This window comes from Littorina saxatilis, linkage group LG13, assembly GCF_037325665.1.
Source record: "Littorina saxatilis isolate snail1 linkage group LG13, US_GU_Lsax_2.0, whole genome shotgun sequence".
In the NCBI taxonomy this organism is placed as follows: Eukaryota; Metazoa; Mollusca; class Gastropoda; order Littorinimorpha; family Littorinidae; genus Littorina; species Littorina saxatilis.
This window is the reverse complement of record NC_090257.1, coordinates 9550235-9563480: the sequence shown is the minus strand read 5'-3', so window position 1 is coordinate 9563480 and position 13246 is coordinate 9550235. Positions and strand designations below refer to the sequence as shown.

The following is a 13246-nucleotide window of genomic DNA, read 5'->3' as shown; positions in this document are numbered from 1 at the left end:
CAACTCGGATCGATCTTGATCAGGATTTTACATGGACACAACCTAGAATTTAACATCCTGGGGGGAGGGGGCACTGCGCCTTTCACATCAAGATGTAAAGATCTATTTTAAATAATACTTATTAGAAGGGAACAAAATCAAACAAACTACAACAATCGTTCTGAGGGGAGAGAATTACCTCTTCCGAAGAAATTACCTCCCTTGCTTTTCTTGTCGTGACTTATGTAGAGTAAAGTGAATAGAAAGTGAATCAGTCAGTAACAAAAAAACCCACAACATTTCTTAAGATCAATGAGGAGTCTTGAAGTATTTGTCAATGTTAATCTTCTATGCATAACAAACAATATATTGCGGATTGATAATTAAAGAAAATCGTCTCTTCTACAGGGTTGACCCCCCTAAAAAGGACACCCACAACCATGCAAATTACTTCTGCATCTGTTGAACCAATTATTTTATATATGGTATTCATTAACTTCAGTTTATGTTCTGCCTTTCCAGTAAGTGGCAATTTTGTAAATTGAATGGTCTGACTTTTGTGCAATTTTAATTTTTTTCTCCAAATTCGGGGGTCGACTAAACAGAACGAGTTTTGACATTGAGCGGTAGCCATTTTTACCTAATTTAAACCCTTCAGGCTTTTACCTTTTTGATTATTTTGAATGTCTGAGTATGTAAAAACATCCCCTTCAACCCCCAGGCTATCGATGACCTGAAGAAAGCATGCAGTTACAGCTAGGTTCAGGGCAATCCTCAGACACGAAAGCGTTGGTGTCATTGGTGATTGCAAAAGTTAGATAATTTAACCTACAAATTTGCCACTTTGTGAACTGCACATGCATAAAATCAAGTTTAAGTATGCTGAATATGAAGATATCCAGTCAATTGGTGTAGAAGTTATAGCATTTCTGTCAGTTAACAGTATTTAAAATCTCTAAAGTAAAATCTGACATATTCGAAAGTTTTGCATAAACACCCAGACAATTTTTACGATATTCTCCTAAGCTTCTCCACTTCTCAGCCCTGTCTTGGAAATGAATTCGAATAAGGCAGTCAAAATAACTTAGTTTGGAGCACCCATTTAATAATCAGAATAAGCATTAACTTTTGACACAGGAAATATCTTCTACCAAAAGGTTTTATTCTACATTTTTCCTGCATTATGGCAACAAATTTAATGATAAATCTAAACAACGAAGTGACTGTGGTAAGATGAACAAAGTTAAAAAAACAAAGGATTACTGTAAATGGTTTACGAATCGAAATCTAAACAAGTTTTAATGATAAGTAAAATGATAGAAAAATAAAAATAAAAAAAAGCTAACGTCCTCGCATTTGTCCAGAATTATTCCATGTTTAACATGGGAACAGAGGGATAATTGGTCTAAAGAATTTTTAAAAAGGAGGGTTAGGGTAACCCTAACCCTCTTTGGACTATCTGTATGCAATGCCCGCTATAGGTGAAAGACTTTTGTGGAAGCCATGGAAGAATGCATCGCTGTTGTGCTGGTTCAGCTTGAGGTCCTGTCCTAGCGAATATCCTGCACACACAAAAACACGACTTTTTAAGCCACTTATGTTGCATTCCGTGACATAGCTTTGTTAAAACCGTGTGCCTGATAATAATGACAGATTTTGTTGATATACATTTTTTTTTTAAGACACCCCATATAATATTGTTTGACAATCTCTTTCAACATAGTTTACGAATCACCAATGTGTATACAAACGCAAATAACCCACAGGTCAATAAATTACTTTCCAGAGAGAGAGAGAGAGAGAGAGAGAGAGATTAAAACTAGAAAATGTGTGCTATATAAAACAAGGATAATCACTGTCAAATCTTTGCTTGTACCTGCATGGTGTTTACTGCGCTATATACACAACCTGTTTTATTTCATTTATTTTTTTTGTTTGTTTTTTTGTTGTTGGGGGGGGGGGATGTTTTGTGATGAGGGTTTTTTCAAAGCCTTTACTGCTTTAGTCATTGAATCCACCCGACTTCGATTTATTGTTCAGTGATGGGTAATTGTGTGACCAACTATGTAAGTTAGTGAATGTTCTGGCTTCATACAATGACATTGCATTAATTTTATAAGTGTATGTGTGTGTGTTTCAGGCAAAAGCTGATATTACAGTCCTAGTTGTATGCAGTACCTCTGCTTCTTCGTTCAGGAATCAAAGTATACAATCTAAACCGATTATTTTGTTCAATAATGTTCAGCTTACCATCATCCCGAAGAAGGCAGTAACGTGCCGAGATATTGATTATAGATATTAACGTACCTAACCTGGTTACTGGTGTGTTTTTTATTTATTTCAATAATGTAAATGTGTGACAACTTGCAGGGTACTTGATGTTCAGAGCAATTTTTCTGGCAAAAGACCTTTTATGGATCAAAGAAAACTTTTGTCGTGGTGCACAAGTCAATCAATTTGGTTGATAAATAATTTGTGCTGCTTTTTCCCTGGTTCCAAAACGTAGTATGTATTACCACATGTCCTTACCTGTCATTGGCATCACATGATTCTCTGCAAGCAGTCTTTTGTGGAAATACGTCATTTAACACTTGCACTTATAGTAGGGCTGATGGGGTCTATGTCGACCAAAAGAGTGGGATTCTCTGTAGGTCGAGTTCCTGTAGGTGGATTCCCTGTATACCTAAGACTTTAAAATTGGCAATCTAGTATACAGGGAATCCCACAGGGTGCAGTTTTTCAATAAAACTTGCAAACCATACTCGAATTTCTAAGAAATATCAAAAAAAGATCAAAAAACATCAAATTCTAACGATGTCGCTAAGCATCAAGTGACTTTCATTGATATTAGCAAAACGCTACAGGAACTACACCCTGTGGTATTCCCTGTATACAAGATTGCCAATTTTAAAGTCTTAGGTATACAGAGAATCCACCTACAGGAACTCGACCTACAGTGAATCCCATTCTTTTGGTCGACATAGACCCCATCAGCTATAGTAGGTGGCTGTGGAACGGTAGACATGCAACGACAACGAACAACAAAAGACAAAGTGTGGAGTACACTCATTTTTCTTAACATACGCTAAGTTTCTTTGAGAATGCTCCAAGTGAAAATCAGGGGTTCCTAGGCCTGATATCACAATTAAACAGCTTCTTCTCAGAATCAGGAGGGAAAAAACGAAATGTCGTGACAAGAACAGACAGCAGCAGCAGCAACAACAACATTGCTAAATCGTCGCTTTAACAAAATTTCATGTTTAGTATCGCAGACAAAGCACGGCTACTGATCCGACCAAAGCCACACTTCATGCACGATGGGCACATTGTTATGGCCAGCTTGTTAACGTGAGCATTGTGTATGTTTTACAGTAGAATTGCCGTGAATGTGTTTGTCGTTGTGTCTGTCATCTATCCTAGTTGTTTGATTTAGAATAAAGCAAACTTATTACAATGACGATTTTCTTCGGTTTTTGATGAAGGATTGGCATCAAGACTTTTCCTATTTTCCAACTCTGCCACCATACACTGGCCGTTCAGGTCTGCATGTCGACCACATGGTGTGTGATCAGATTTTTCGGACATGTTCACAATGCTTACATGACCACCAAATGGAAAATCAGTTGGTATTTGTTATGTTTTTGTGTAAGCACAATCTTCATACAAGTAAACAGAAACAGTTTTGTTGCAAACAGAGCCTTCATAAGAAAAAATGCTTCTAAGTCAAAATACATACCCCCTTTTTCGTATTGCGTAAAATATACCCATAAATTCTGGACATCATATTTTTATTTTTTTTCACAACAATGAAACCAAACTTTCGCATATGTTTTAGCAATATATTCACAATAAAACCTATGAGTTTGAAGGCTGCATCTTGTTTTGTTTATTTTTAAAAAAACAAAGGATTACTGTACTCACCAAAACAAAGACGACACAAGACGATTACGAATTCGTTGTTTAGATTTTGTTTATTTTTGAGAATTGTTTTGCAAACCCATGCAATGGCCAGTTTCTAGGGAGAGACTGGGGAGATAATGGCCAGTATAGAAAGAGTTAATAAGTAAACTAATGTCAGAAGTAGGTATTTACCTTGTTTGCCTTCGCGTTCTTGATAGGCCGCTGCAGCATTTGTATCACTTCCCTTGACATTCAAAACGCCAATGTATTTCTGAAAGGAAAATAAAGATATTGACCGAAACATCACACAAGTGGTATATCATGCTAGGTTTTGTTTACAGTGCCTGTTCTACGACCACATCTGATTGTAATTTAAATAAAGAAAAACTGTATCCATTTATTACTTCTCTATTTGTGTGTGTTTGTGTGTGTGCAGGGGCGGATCACATCATTTTTAAGGGGGAGTTTCCAAATTTCTTTTAGGGACAATTTGACGACGCGAAGCGTTTAGTTGAAGACGCGAAGCATTCAACCTCCTTGGGGGGGGGGGGGTCCGACAAATGTTGATAAAAACAATGAAAATGGATCAATCTGAGCCAAGAAACATCCCCTAATACTCCTTCCCAAAAAGTAAATATATTAAGAAGAAAAATTTGAATCACAACAAGGACAATTGATCGATCTGGCGCAACCTGGGCAAACTAATTAGCCAACTTCTTTCCAAAATCGTCACTTAGAATACAAAGGCCGGCTCCTAAGTGGTCCGGAACCCTCCGGATCCGCCCAGTGTGTGTGTGTGTGTGTGACCGATGACCTTCTCTAAATTCTAATCGTTGCGTTTGCATCGTAATAAAGTTTTAATACTGGATATGCCCATGAAAAAATATCATTTCTTGTTCATGTCATTGTGTGTGTGTGGCCAGGACCGTGACTTCTGCTTGCCTCGACGTCTTCAGAAAAGACACAAAATGCCAGCAGGCGTATGTTCTTGGAGCACTCAGTATGCCGTCATCTGCAAACAAATAAATACAAATTATTCAATTGTGTAAATAAAGAACAATCATTTTAATATTACAACAAAAAATTCATATAACTGTAGTCTTCACCAGAGACATCCACTACACTATCTTTAAATAAAACTGCCGTAAAAAATTGAAATACTATAAAACTTACCCCCACTCAGATCTATTTGGGATTATTCAAGTTTCAACCATGAAACGATGCCGGTTTGGACAGATCTGCTAGTTTGCCGCTGAAACTGAAATCAAAGGCGATCTTCAGAACTACATGTATTTCTAATCTTGTATTTGTGATTAATATAAAATACTGATCTTCCCAATAGAAGCTGATGTGTATACACATGACCAGGACAAGGTAGGGCATTTACGCAGACGTCGCGGTTCAAAATATCGTTTTAGATCTGATTTTGTACAGCAGCCTGTGTGATTCAGAATCGTCTGCCCTTTTTCGGTTTAACATTTTATGGACGATTCCTATGAGACTGCTCAATCATAACTGATGACATATTCAGAAACAGATGATGGTTTCAAGTAGGCTACAGTAATGATTCGTTAAAAATGTCAAGCCACTCGTCGATCATTCACACTCAAAGAACCCAAGCCAAATCTGCTCTGGTTCCGAGCAGCTTTTTCCAACTGAGACCCTAATTGTTACGCATCTGCCGCGAAAAGATAGACCACAAACAAGCGGCACTGTACCATGCTTTCGTTTATGTTGCTAAACAGATTAAATGTGCATTGTAAATGTGCTTACAGCAAAGAAATGCATCCTTACTTACCACAAAAATACTGGTACCACATTCATCGCACTTGTGTCTTCTTACCAAAACCTATCGATATGTTTGTTTACGATATATTGGTAATTACTAACCGTTAACTATTTTTCAAAAATCTGAAATGACTTTTAAGAATCAAAGAAAGATTCGCTAAAACGGTTGACTTCAGAAAATAAGCAATATTTTTCTGAACCATGAAATAAAAATCGAAAACTCCGTTTGATCTTTTATTTTGGTAGATTGATGACAACAGCCGGAACTGAAAGTACCAGAACCAAAAATTAAGGGCATTAATCAGGTAAACTAAGAAGATTGTCGTTCCTGGCGCGCACTTCACATGTCCGTCAAACAGTGTCAGAGTGAGAGAAATTTTTTTTTTTTTTCGCAGTTCGACAGTATATGAGGCCCTTCTTCATATCAAAGTGTAAAGGTTGCTGAACGATGTTTTTCCTTTTTGCTTGTTTAGTTACACTTTAAGCTCTTAAAAAAAAATATATATATAAAAAAATTAATTAATTCAAAGAAAGATAGGGAGAGTGTCACGATCGGGTGACAGAGACCAAGAAAGTGTCACTCAGTGGAGTGCCTGTTCTTGGTCGATTATGATAGAAAGCGCCTGTACGTGATATTGGGCTACAGCAGAGTTTGCTGACAGTGCTCAATGAACACGGAGGGTTTGCTGCGCACGAGTTTTACAGTGGAGGTTTCTGCTGTCATAGGGCTGACGGTTTTTCGCTGACAGCGCACACGGGATTTTCAGGGATTGAGTTTCTCGTGTCTTTTTTCTGCTTGGGGAGGCAGAATTGTGTATAGCTGGACTGGTTTTGTGACAAGGTCAGTCACGTGTTATTGGCTAGGTTGTCTGAGAGAGACACAAGCACGGGGCACTTGACACCCAGCGGCAGAAGGGGAAGGATCTAATACACAGTTTCTAGAGTATGATGGTTTTTCACCGAATATTGTATTCGGCACTCTAGGGGAGCTTCCACCGGTTATTTCCTTCTCACTGCCAGTACTTTGCTGAGGACAAGTCGTCAACTTTCCTTCGTCGGCGATGGCTTTCGCATAAGGATTCGACAAGGGGTTCTGGAGGTTTTTGGTCACTGTTGACGAACAGAGGCTGTTCCAGGGAGGAGGCGGACTTTGCTTCCATTGAGAGTACAATCATAGGCTTTTTGAGGTAATAAATCATTATTAAACGCTGTTGTTGAGTCTGTGTTTGTGGAATGAAATACTCTCTGTTGTTCTTTCCAGGTTAGCGCATAATTTACTCTCTGTGACGCTAAAATACTAATCTGTATATGGTTTTTGCAGATAGGGAGAGAAGGACGGAAAATGACTGTTTTGTTGTTGTAAAAAGTCCGTTTTGTGCAGGCCCACGTGCTCGATGAGATATTTAAAGATGACATGTTTTAAGGTGGTGGGTGAGGGGTAGCTGACATGTTTAGTGCACCGATGCTTTCTGTTTGCAGCCTTCGCTTCGCTTTGTTACGTGTTCCTGTAACATCTGCACGGCTGACTTTGGCGGGACCTGTTGAAGCTACGCTAACCAGGAGACCGGCTAACCAGGAGACCGGCTAACCAGCGGACCGGCTAACCAGCGAACCGGCTAACCAGCGGACACGCTAACCAGCGAACCGGCTAACCAGCGTACCGGCTAAGCAGCAGCAGCAGAAAGAAAGCTAAGTGCACCGTGTCTTACGCACCCCGTTGACCACCGTTGTCTTTTCTTATCTGTGATTTCATTGGAGTAGTGACAACGTGGGGTGTGTGACCCCTGCACGAACTAGAGCTTTTCGAACAGAACATTCGCATTTAACTATATTTACACGGGTTCAGCGTGTTACTATAATTTTCTATATACTACTGGCATTTTGTCAGTGAACACTGGTTTTTTTACGTGTTGAGAACGTAAAAGGAACATATTTTGAGTGAAGGCTCGAGGGAGGTGGCGAGTTTATACATAAACAGGCGTCTGAAACTTATACTTTTGTTGACTCTATTTAATTGTATGACTGCGAGAGTGGATCGTGGTGTGGTTAGTTAATTAGTAGTAATTAACCGGTTCATAATCACCTTGAGTGATATATTGAAACGTGACACGTGGGGGCTCGTCCGGGATTTACTCAGTTAATTTCCAACTGATAAAGACCCACCAATTAAGGATAACTAAGAGCAGATAATCTCGTCAGTGCTCGACTTATTTTCTGCTTGGTGCTACCCTTTTTTGTATAGTTTTGATCATATACCACACCTTAAGCGATTCACATCTTGCAGGAAATGTAAATTGTAATTTGTGAGTTATTGTATGCGCTAACTGTGATTACTTCCCTTTCCTTTGTTTGTGAATCTTTGTTGTTGTACGTTCAGAGTTTTCCGTTGCAGAGAGCTGAGCGGGGTTAGCGGATTTGTTATTCGTTTTACTCAGTTTTCTCTACATTGTTGTTTCGCATTCTGTAACAGGTTATATTTCTATAGTCTTGTTTTACTTGGATTTTTCTCCATATTTTGACTTTGTTGGAATTTTGGGGGGGAAGGGTCCGAGGACTTCTGTCCTAACCGAGGCTGTGGGAGACACTCTGTTTCACCGCAAAAAGCAGCCGATAAAGTAGGCCACGGCTGTGGGAAACACTTTGTTTCACCGCAAAAAGCAGCCATAAAGTAGGCTACGCGTTTTGTTCTACACCGTTTGGATTTTTCTTCTGCATTTTCCGGTTGCTGGATTTTTGTATCCATTTCATCACCGCGTGTTCTAGCTATAGCTGCGTTAGACTTACTTTGGTAATAAAGCTTTGCTAAAACTAACCATGGCCACAGGGGGATCTCCGACGAGGAGAATAACTTTCGAGACTCCTGGTAGTGAGCAACCGACTGAGCGAGACGCACGCGTTAGAGCCCGAAGCGTTCTAAAACGCTTAGAAGTGGAACGGAAGGAAGAATTTGAGCGACTGACAAGAAAAGAAGAACGTGACAGACAGGACAAGAAGGACGAACTTGACAGACAAGAAAGGGAACGACAGGCTGAACGAGACAGACAGGAAAGGAAAGACGAACGTGACAGACAGGACAAGAAAGAGAAAGAACAGGCTGAACGTGACAGACAGGAAAAGAAAGACGAACTTGACAGACAAAAAAGAGAACGAGACAGACAGGCCGAACGTGACAGACTAGACCGGAAAGAGCAGGCGGATCGCGATTGCCAACTAGAGCTAGCTAGGCTACAGGGCGAGAAGGGTACACCTACTCAGGCTAGCGCGCCGACGTTTGTTGCTGACCGTACGAGACTGCCGACGTTCGACGATGACAAGGACGAGCTCGACGACTTTTTACGCCGGTTTGAGCGCATTGCATCAGACCAGAAGTGGGAAGAGGCCACGTGGGCTAGCCGCCTTAGCACCTGCCTGAAGGGACGCGCATTGCAGCTCTACAACGCTTTGGATGACGACGAGGCGAGAGACTATCAGGCACTAAAGAAGGCGTTACTCCAGCGCTTCAACCTGACTGCGGAAGCCTACAGACGACGTCTGCGTAACAGCAAGAGACTGAGCGGCGAGCTGAGCCATCAGTTTGTGGCACGCCTTAATCTCTACCTGCGGCGCTGGGTGGAGATGGCCGAAAAGGACTGGACCGTCAACGACCTTGCCGACCTCATTGTCATGGAACAACTGATGTCCAGCCTGCGACCTGAGGTGGTGACCTTCGTGCAGGAGCACCAGCCAAAGACTACTCAGGAGGCAGCCGACTGGATCAGAGTACACGAGGACGCCCAGGCGATCTCCGGCAAATCTTCAGGCTCACGGCCGGGAAAATCGGGAAATTCGGGTTCTTCAGGACCCAAGGACGGGAAGGACGATCAGGGACACAAAGGATCAAGTTCCAGAACTGACATCCAGTGTTACTACTGCAACAAGCGGGGCCACGTGAAGAAGGACTGCCACAAGAGACAAGCTGACCAGAAGGGCGTACACTTTGTTGGCAGCGAGGAGTTAAGGGACGTCACGAGCTCATGCACAATTCCACAACTCTGCGTTCCGTGCTCCAGGAAACATTTCCAGCCCCACTGCAACGTTTACGTTAACGGAGTGAAGGGCGAAGGTCTGCGGGACACAGGAGCAGACATGATAGTGGTTCGGGCGAGTCTAGTTCCAGCTATGGCCTACACAGGAGACAGCATCAGGGTGAGAATGGCCGAGGCATCTCACGCTTACGACTTGAACACGGCAGTGATCAAGGTCGTAACACCGTTGTTCACGGGGACCATTGTGGCCGTCGTCATGGACGATCCTCCATGCGACCTGCTCATTGGAAACCGGGTTCAGTTTGTGGACGGCGTCACCAGGGAGGTTCCCGTTTATCGGTCTCCCGACGTCATTTCAGTGCTCACGCGGGCACAGGCGGAGCGAGAGGACAAACCTCTCAAACCCCTACCTGCTGCACGAGCTGCCCTGGGGAACGTGACCCCCGCGCTTCTCGCGAAGGCTCAGGCATCTGATCCGACACTAGCGACTCCTCGGGAGCACGCGAAGTCGGGGAAGGTGAAGCTGAGCGGGAAGCATGGGAGGTCAAAGTTCCTCAGGGACAAGAAGTTGCTCTACCGTGAGTTCAGCAACAAGGAAGGTGCATTCAAACAGGTTGTCGTGCCTCGCGAGTTTCGCGAGGGTGTCATGGCAACGGCACACGACTCGATTCTGGGAGGTCATCTTGGCACCAAGAAGACCACGGATCGTGTCTGGCGCCACTTTTACTGGCCAGGCATCTGCACGGATGTCCGACGTTTCTGTGCGTCCTGCGATAAGTGCCAGAAGGTGGTTGCCAAAGGAAGGGTGAGGAAGGTCCCCTTAGAGAAGATGCCGCTCATCGACGAACCCTTTCGTCGGGTGGCAGTGGACATCATCGGGCCCATCTTGCCTGCGTCTGAGGACGGAAACAGATACATTTTGACCATGGTGGACTACGCTACTCGATACCCAGAGGCGATCCCTCTGAAATCGATTGAAGCCACGCGAGTAGCTGAGGCTCTGGTTACTATGTGGTCCCGGCTGGGAATTCCATCAGAGGTACTCACCGACAGAGGCACGCAGTTCACGGGAGGAGTGATGGCGGAGGCAGCACGACTGCTATCACTGGAGCAGCACTTCACCACTCCTTACCATGCTCAGTGCAACGGACTGGTGGAGAGGTTCAATGGCACCTTGAAGACCATGCTGAGGAAACTAGCTCAGGAGAAACCACGCACGTGGGACAGGTACATCCCAGCATTGCTTTTTGCATACCGCGAGGTTCCTCAGGAGAGCTTGGGCTTTTCCCCATTCGAGTTGTTGTACGGCAGACAGGTACGCGGTCCCATGGCTATCCTGCGTCAGGCTTGGACGGACGAAGAAGCTGACGAGGAGGTGCAGACGACAGCGACCTACATCGTAGAACTCAGGAACAGGATTGAAGAGACCTGCAAACTGGCTCAAGAGAACCTGGGAAGAGCAGCACAGCGTTATGCGCGAGGATTCGACCGCAAGGCACGGCCGCGCAGCTTCAAGATTGGAGAACGGGTGTTGCTACTTCTACCTGTCAAACACAACAAGCTACAACTGCAGTGGCAAGGACCTTTTGAGGTGACAGCGAAGGTGGGCCAGAACGACTACAGGATCGTCATGAACGGGAAAGCACGCCTGTACCACGCCAACCTGCTGCGCGCCTACATAGAGAGGACTGCCTACGGGGAAAAGGACAAAGTGACAGAAGCAGTTGCTGTCGTGATGGACGAGACAACGGAAGAACAGGGAGGAGGACGTGTACCAGTTTGTCCGCTGGAGGCTAGTGAGGATCACACGGACGTGCACATCTCACCTGAACTTGGGGACGACCAGCAGGCGGACTTGCAAGAGATCCTGAAGGATGCAGCACGGGTCCTTACAGACATACCACTTCAGACGCATTTAGAGGAGTTTACCTTCGACTTGCTGGAGAAACAGCCAGTGAGGACGAAGCAGTATCCCATGCCTCATGCCCAGAAGGAGGTGGTCAGGAAGGAAATCGCCGACATGACGAAGTTGGGCGTCATCGAGCCAGCGAACTCTCCCTACAGTTCTCCAATTGTGCTGGTGAAGAAGAAGGATGGACGCGTCAGGTTCTGTGTCGACTACCGGAAGCTGAACAAGATTACGGCGTTTGACGCGGAACCCATGCCTGATGTGGACTACCTCTTCAGTCACTTGGCCAAGGCCAAGTATTTTTCAAAATTAGACCTCACCAAGGGATACTGGCAAATTCCAGTTGCCGAGGAAGATCGCCCAAAGACTGCATTTACCACTCCATTCGGCCAGTTCCAGTGGACAGTCATGCCTTTTGGTCTACAGAATGCAGGTGCCGTCTTCACTCGCATGATGAGGAAACTTTTGGAACCATTGAAGCGCGAGGACATCAGCAGTTTCATCGACGATGTGCTGATCGCGACAGAGACATGGACTGAACATCTCGACGCCCTGCGCGACGTGTTCGGAAGGTTGAAGGACGGAAATCTGGGAGCTAAACCGTCCAAGTGCTACTTGGGATTTCGGGAATTGTCTTTCCTGGGTCATGTTGTCGGCGAGGGATTGCTCGTTCCAGAGGACGACAAGATCCAGAAGATTCGGGAGGCGGAGCCACCGCGCACGAAGAAAGAAGTCAGGTCTTTCCTGGGCCTAGCCAGCTTCTACAGACGCTTCATCCCGCACTTTGCCGAAATCGCACTACCACTGACCAACCTTACCAAGAAACTACAACCGACCGTTGTAGTGTGGACGGAGGAATGCAGCTCGCATTCAACACCCTGAAGAGGCGACTCACCAGTCAGCCTATTCTCCGACTACCAGACCTGAACAAGGACTTCGTGCTGAGGACAGACGCTTCAGGGAAGGGACTTGGGGCAGTGTTGCTTCAGGAGACAGAGGGGTTTTTGCACCCTGTTTGCTTCGCCAGCCGTAAGCTGACCTCGGCCGAGGCAGCGTATGCAACGGTTGAACGCGAGTGTCTCGCCATTGTCTGGGGCATCCAGAAGTTCGAAGCGTACCTGTACGGACGACCTTTCTGTCTGGAGACGGACCATCAACCTCTGCAATATCTTCAGGTTGCAAGGTTGGCAAACGCCAGACTTATGCGCTGGGCGTTGATTCTCCAACCGTACCAATTCACGGTACGCGTCATTCCGGGCGCCAACAATGTTGGAGCTGACTTTCTCTCTCGGGCTGTAGAGGAGAACATGACTGTGAGCGAAACCGAGGTTTCGTCTTGAAGAGGGGAGGTGTGTCACGATCGGGTGACAGAGACCAAGAAAGTGTCACTCAGTGGAGTGCCTGTTCTTGGTCGATTATGATAGAAAGCGCCTGTACGTGATATTGGGCTACAGCAGAGTTTGCTGACAGTGCTCAATGAACACGGAGGGTTTGCTGCGCACGAGTTTTACAGTGGAGGTTTCTGCTGTCATAGGGCTGACGGTTTTTCGCTGACAGCGCACACGGGATTTTCAGGGATTGAGTTTCTCGTGTCTTTTTTCTGCTTGGGGAGGCAGAATTGTGTATAGCTGGACTGGTTTTGTGA

The 13246-nt window shown here is 44.6% G+C and overlaps 1 protein-coding gene and 2 long non-coding RNA genes across 4 annotated transcripts in view; all 3 read right to left on the bottom strand.

Moving 5' to 3' along the window:
• The window catches only part of LOC138983560 (uncharacterized), a 272403-nt gene that overhangs the window by 67976 nt on the left and 191181 nt on the right, over positions 1–13246 (bottom strand). The window lies entirely within an intron of this gene.
• The window catches only part of LOC138983563 (uncharacterized), a 285239-nt gene that overhangs the window by 216346 nt on the left and 55647 nt on the right, over positions 1–13246 (bottom strand). The window lies entirely within an intron of this gene.
• LOC138983547 (uncharacterized) lies at positions 1152–6152 on the bottom strand. Its single transcript, XR_011461194.1, has 5 exons — positions 5678–6152; positions 5053–5137; positions 4822–4891; positions 4072–4150; positions 1152–1541 (listed from the first exon to the last, which is right to left on the bottom strand). It is a non-coding gene; the product is annotated as an uncharacterized lncRNA (long non-coding RNA).